Raw genomic sequence first — 7,767 nt, 5'->3', positions numbered from 1 at the left:
TCACCCGCACTGTGTGAAGACCATCACCTTGTGTGAAGACCATCACTGTGTGAACATCACTGTGTGAAGACCATCACTGTGTGAAGACCATCACTGTGTGAAGACCATCACTGTGTGAAGACCATCACTGTGTGAAGACCATCACCCTCACTGTGTGGAAGACCATCACCCTCACTGTGTGAAGACCATCACTGTGTGAAGATCACCCTCACTGTGTGAAGACCATCACCCTCACTGTGTGAAGACCATCACTGTGTGAAGACCATCACCCTCACTGTGTGAAGACCATACCCTCACTGTGTGAAGACCATCACCCCTGTGTGAAGACCATACCCTCACTGTGTGAAGACCATCACCCTCACTGTGTGAAGACCATCACTGTGTGAAGACCATCACTGTGTGAAGACCATCACCCTCACTGTGTGAAGACCATCACTGTGTGAAGACATCACTGTGAAGACCATCACTGTGTGAAGACCATCACCCTCACTGTGTGAAGACCATCACCTCACGTGTGAAGACCATCACCATCACTGTGTGAAGACCATCACCCTCACTGTGTGAAGACCATCACCCTCACTGTGTGAAGACCATCACTGTGTGAAGACCATCACTCACGTGTGAAGACCATCACCCTCACTGTGTGAAGACCATCACCCTCACTGTGTGAAGACCATCACTGTGTGAAGACCATCACCCTCACTGTGTGAAGACCATCACCCTCACTGTGTGAAGACCATCACCCTCACTGTGTGAAGACCATCACCCTCACTGTGTGAAGACCATCACTGTGTGAAGACCATCACTCACTGTTGAAGACCATCACCCTCACTGTGTGAAGACCATCACTGTGTGAAGACCATCACCCTCACTGTGTGAAGACCATCACTGTGTGAAGACCATCACCCTCACTGTGTGAAGACCATCACACTGTGTGAAGACCATCACCCTCACTGTGTGAAGACCATCACCCTCACTGTGTGAAGACCATCACTGTGTGAAGACCATCACCTCACTGTGTGAAGACCATCACCCTCACTGTGTGAAGACCATCACTGTGTGAAGACCATCACTGTGTGAAGACCATCACTGTGTGAAGACCATCATCACTGTGTGAAGACCATCACCCTCACTGTGTGAAGACATCACTGTGTGAAAACACCCTCACTGTGTGAAGACCATCACCTCACTGTGTGAAGACCAACCCTCTACTGTGTGAAGACCATCACCCTCACTGTGTGAAGACCATCACCCTCACTGTGTGAAGACCATCACCTCACTGTGTGAAGACCATACCCTCACTGTGTGAAGACCATCACTGTGTGAAGACCTACCCTCACTGTGTGAAGACCATACCCACTGTGTGAAGACCATCACTGTGTGAAGACCATCACCCTCACTGTGTGAAGACCATTACCCTCACTGTGTGAAGACCATCACCCTCACTGTGTGAAGACCATCACCCTCACTGTCTGAAGATCATCACCCTCACTGTGTGAAGACCATTACCCTCACTGTGTGAAGACCATCACCCTCACTGTGTGAAGACCATCACTGTGTGAAGACCATCACCCTCACTGTGTGAAGACCATCACCCTCACTGTGTGAAGACCATCACTGTGTGAAGACCATCACCCTCACTGTGTGAAGACCATCACTGTGTGAAGACTATCACCCTCACTGTGTGAAGACCATCACCCTCACTGTGTGAAGACCATCACCCTCACTGTGTGAAGACCATCACCCTCACTGTGTGAAGACCTTCACCCTCACTGTGTGAAGACCATCACTGTGTGAAGACCATCACCCTCACTGTGTGAAGACCATCACCCTCACTGTGTGAAGACCATTACCCTCACTGTGTGAAGACCATCACTGTGTGAAGACCACCACCCTCACTGTGTGAAGACCATCACTGTGTGAAGACCATCACCCTCACTGTGTGCAGAACCATCACCCTCACTGTGTGAAGACCATGCCCTCACTGTGTGAAGACCATCACTGTGTGAAGACCATCACCCTCACTGTGTGAAGACCATCACCCTCACTGTGTGAAGGTCATCACTGTGTGAAGACACATCACTGTGTGAAGACCATCACCCCTCACTGTGTGAAGACCATCACCCTCACAGTGTGAAGACCATCACTGTGTGAAGACCATCACTGTGTGAAGACCACACCCTCACTGTGTGAAGACCATCACTGTGTGAAGACCATCACTGTGTGAAGACCATCACCTCACTGTGTAAAGACCATCACTGTGTGAAGACATCACCCTCACTGTGTGAAGACCATCACCCTCACTGTGTGAAGACCATCACCCTCACTGTGTGAAGATCATCACTGTGTGAAGACCATCACTGTGTGAAGACCATCACCCCTCACTGTGTGAAGATCACCCTCACTGTGTGAAGACCATCACTGTGTGAAGACCACCACCCTCACTGTGTGAAGACCATCACTGTGTGAAGACCACCACCCTCACTGTGTGAAGACCATCACTGTGTGAAGACCATCACTGTGTGAAGACCATCACTGTGTGAAGATCATCACCCTCACTGTGTGAAGACCATCACTGTGTGAAGACCATCACTGAGTGAAGACCATCACCCTCACTGTGTGAAGACCATCACCCTCACTGTGTGAAGACCATCACTGTGTGAAGACCATCACCCTCACTGTGTGAAGACCATCACTGTGTGAAGACCATCACTGTGTGAAGACCATCACTGTGTGAAGACCATCACTGTGTGAAGACTATCACCCTCACTGTGTGAAGACCATCACCCTCACTGTGTGAAGACCATCACCCTCACTGTGTGAAGACCATCACTGTGTGAAGACCATCACCCTCACTGTGTGAAGACCATCACTGTGTGAAGACCATCACCCTCACTGTGTGAAGACCATCACCCTCACTGTGTGAAGACCATCACTGTGTGAAGACCATCACTGTGTGAAGACCATCACCCTTACTGTGTGAAGACCATCACTGTGTGAAAACCATCACCCTCACTGTGTGAAGACCATCACTGTGTGAAGATCATCACTGTGTGAAGACCATCACTGTGTGAAGACCATCACCCTCACTGTGTGAAGACCATCACCCTCACTGTGTGAAGACCATCACCCTCACTGTGTGAAGACCATCACCCTCACTGTGTGAAGACCATCACTGTGTGAAGATCATCACTGTGTGAAGACCATCACCCTCACTGTGTGAAGACCATCACTGTGTGAAGATCATCACTGTGTGAAGACCATCACCCTCACTGTGTGAAGACCATCACCCTCACTGTGTGAAGACCATCACCCTCACTGTGTGAAGACCATCACCCTCACTGTGTGAAGACCATCACCCTCACTGTGTGAAGACCATCACTGTGTGAAGACCATCACCCTCACTGTGTGAAGACCATCACCCTCACTGTGTGAAGACCATCACCATCACTGTGTGAAGACCATCACCCTCACTGTGTGAAGACCATCACCCTCACTGTGTGAAGACCATCACTGTGTGAAGACCATCACCCTCACTGTGTGAAGACCATCACCTCACTGTGTGAAGACCATCACTGTGAGAAGACCATCACTGTGTGAAGACCATCACTGTGAAGACCATCACCATCACTGTGTGAAGACCTCACCCTCACTGTGTGAAGACCATCACTGTATGAAGACCATCACCCTCACTGGTGAAGACCATCACCATCACTGTGTGAAGACCATCACCCTCACTGTGTGAAGACCATCACGTGTGAAGACCATCATCACTGTGTGAAGACCATCACCATCACTGTGTGAAGACCATCACCATCACTGTGTGAAGACCATCACCCTCACTGTGTGAAGACCATCACTGTGTGAAGACCATCACCCTCACTGTGTGAAGACCATCACCCTCACTGTGTGAAGACCATCACCCTCACTGTGTGAAGACCATCACTGTGTGAAGACCATCACCCTCACTGTGTGAAGACCATCACCCTCACTGTGTGAAGACCATCACCCTCACTATGTGAAGACCATCACCCTCACTGTGTGAAGACCATCACCCTCACTGTGTGAAGACCATCACCCTCACTGTGTGAAGGCCATCACCCTCACAGTGTGAAGACCATCACTGTGTGAAGACCATCACCCTCACTGTGTGAAGACCATCACCATCACTGTGTGAAGACCATCCCTGTGTGAAGACCATCACCCTCACTTTGTGAAGACCATCACTGTGTGAAGACCATCACCATCACTGTGTGAAGACCATCACCCTCACTGTGTGAAGACCATCACTGTGTGAAGACCATCACTGTGTGAAGAACATCACTGTGTGAAGACCATCACTGTGTGAAGACCATCACTGTGTGAAGACCATCACCCTCACTGTGTGAAGACCATCACCCTCACAGTGTGAAGACCATCACCATCACTGTGTGAAGACCATCACCCTCACTGTGTGAAGACCCTCACTGTGTGAAGACCATCACTGTGTGAAGACCATCACTGTGTGAAGACCATCACCCTCACAGTGTGAAGACCATCACTGTGTGAAGAACATCTCTGTGTGAAGACCATCACCCTCACTGTGTGAAGACCATCACCCTCACAGTGTGAAGACCATCACTGTGTGAAGACCATCACTGTGTGAAGACCATCACTGTGTGAAGACCATCACCCTCACTGTGTGAAGAACATCACTGTGTGAAGACCATCACCCTCACAGTGTGAAGACCATCACCTCACTGTGTGAAGACCATCACCCTCACTGTGTGAAGACCATCACTTTTGAAGACCATCACCCTCACTGTGTGAAAACCATCACTGTGTGAAGACATCACTGTGTGAAGACCATCACCCCTCACTGTGAAGCCATCACTGTGTGAAGACCATCACCCTCACTGTGTGAAGACCATCACCCTCACTGTGTGAAGAACATCACTGTGTGAAGACCATTACCCTCACTGTGTGAAGACCATCACTGTGTGAAGACCATCACTGTGTGAAGACCATCACTGTGTGAAGACCATCACTGTGTGAAGACCATCACCCTCACTGTGTGAAGACCATCACCCTCACTGTGTGAAGACCATCACTGTGTGAAGACCATCACCCTCACTGTGTGAAGACCATCACCCTCACTGTGTGAAGACCATCACCATCACTGTGTGAAGACCACCACCCTCACTGTGTGAAGACCATCACCCTCACTGTGTGAAGACCATCACCCTCACTGTGTGAAGACCATCACCCTCACTGTGTGAAGACCGTCACTGTGTGAAGACCATCACCCTCACTGTGTGAAGACCATCACCCTCACTGTGTGAAGACCATCACTGTGTGAAGACCATCACTGTGTGAAAACCATCACCTTCACTGTGTGAAGACCATCACCCTCACTGTGTGAAGACCATCACTGTGTGAAGACCATCACTGTGTGAAGACCATCACCCTCACTGTGTGAAGACCATCACCCTCACTGTGTGAAGACCATCACTGTGTGAAGACCATCACTGTGTGAAAACCATCACCCTCACTGTGGGAAGACCATCACCCTCACTGTGTGAAGACCATCACTGTGTGAAGACCATCACCCTCACTGTGTGAAGACCATCACCCTCATTGTGTGAAGACCATCACTGTGTGAAGACCATCACCACCACTGTGTGAAGACCATCACCATCACTGTGTGAAGACCATTACCCTCACTGTGTGAAGACCATCACCCTCACTGTGTGAAGACCATCACCCTCACTGTTTGAAGACCATCACTGTGTGAAGACCATCACTGTGTGAAGACCATCACTGTGTGAAGACCATCACTGTGTGAAGACCATCACTGTGTGAAGACCATCACTGTGTGAAGACCATCACCCTCACTGTGTGAAGGCCATCACCCTCACTGTGTGAAGACCATCACCCTCACTGTGTGAAGACCATCACCCTCACTGCGTGAAGACCATCACTGTGTGAAGACCATCACCCTCACTGTGTGAAGACCATCACTGTGTGAAGACCATCACCCTCACTGTGTGAAGACCATCACTGTGTGAAAACCATCACCCTCACTGTGTGAAGAACATCACTGTGTGAAGACCATCACCATCACTGTGTGAAGACCATCACCCTCACTGTGTGAAGACCATCACCCTCACTGTGTGAAGACCATCACTGTGTGAAGACCATCACCCTCACTGTGTGAAGACCATCACCCTCACTGTGTGAAGACCATCACCATCACTGTGTGAAGACCATCACCCTCACTGTGTGAAGACCATCACCCTCACTGTGTGAAGACCATCACTGTGTGAAGAACATCACTGTGTGAAGACCATCACCCCTCACTGTGTGAAGACCATCACTGTGTGAAGAACATCACTGTGTGAAGACCATTACCCTCACTGTGTGAAGACCATCACCCTCACTGTGTGAAGACCATCACCCTCACTGTGTGAAGACCATCACCCTCACTGTGTGAAGACCATCACCATCACTGTGTGAAGACCATCACCATCACTGTGTGAAGACCATCACCCTCACTGTGTGAAGACCATCACTGTGTGAAGACCATCACCCTCACTGTGTGAAGACCATCACCCTCACTGTGTGAAGACCATCACTGTGTGAAGACCATCACCCTCACTGTGTGAAGACCGTCACCCTCACTGTGTGAAGACCATCACCCTCACTATGTGAAGACCATCACCCTCACTGTGTGAAGACCATCACTCTCACTGTGTGAAGACCATCACCCTCACTGTGTGAAGGCCATCACCCTCACTGTGTGAAGACCATCACTGTGTGAAGACCATCACCCTCACTGTGTGAAGACCATCACCATCACTGTGTGAAGACCATCACTGTGTGAAGACCATCACCCTCACTTTGTGAAGACCATCACTGTGTGAAGACCATCACCATCACTGTGTGAAGACCATCACCCTCACTGTGTGAAGACCATCACTGTGTGAGGACCATCACTGTGTGAAGACCACCACCCTCACTGTGTGAAGAACATCACTGTGTGAAGACCATCACTGTGTGAAGACCATCACTGTGTGAAGACCATCACCCTCACTGTGTGAAGACCATCACCCTCACAGTGTGAAGACCATCACCATCACTGTGTGAAGACCATCACCCTCACTGTGTGAAGACCCTCACTGTGTGAAGACCATCACTGTGTGAAGACCATCACTGTGTGAAGACCATCACCCTCAAAGTGTGAAGACCATCACTGTGTGAAGAACATCACTGTGTGAAGACCATCACCCTCACTGTGTGATGACCATCACCCTCACAGTGTGAAGACCATCACTGTGTGAAGACCATCACTGTGTGAAGACCATCACTGTGTGAAGACCATCACCCTCACTGTGTGAAGAACATCACTGTGTGAAGACCATCACCCTCACAGTGTGAAGACCATCACCATCACTGTGTGAAGACCATCACCCTCACTGTGTGAAGACCATCACTTTTTGAAGACCATCACCCTCACTGTGTGAAGACCATCACTGTGTGAAGAACATCACTGTGTGAAGACCATCACCATCACTGTGTGAAGACCATCACCCTCACTGTGTGAAGACCATCACTTTTTGAAGACCATCACCCTCACTGTGTGAAGACCATCACTGTGTGAAGAACATCACTGTGTGAAGACCATCACCCCTCACTGTGTGAAGACCATCACTGTGTGAAGACCATCACCCTCACTGTGTGAAGACCATCACCCTCACTGTGTGAAGAACATCACTGTGTGAAGACCAT

The sequence above is a fragment of the Procambarus clarkii genome, chromosome 3 (assembly GCF_040958095.1).
Source record: "Procambarus clarkii isolate CNS0578487 chromosome 3, FALCON_Pclarkii_2.0, whole genome shotgun sequence".
In the NCBI taxonomy this organism is placed as follows: domain Eukaryota; kingdom Metazoa; phylum Arthropoda; class Malacostraca; order Decapoda; family Cambaridae; genus Procambarus; species Procambarus clarkii.
This window is presented reverse-complemented; position numbering follows the sequence as displayed.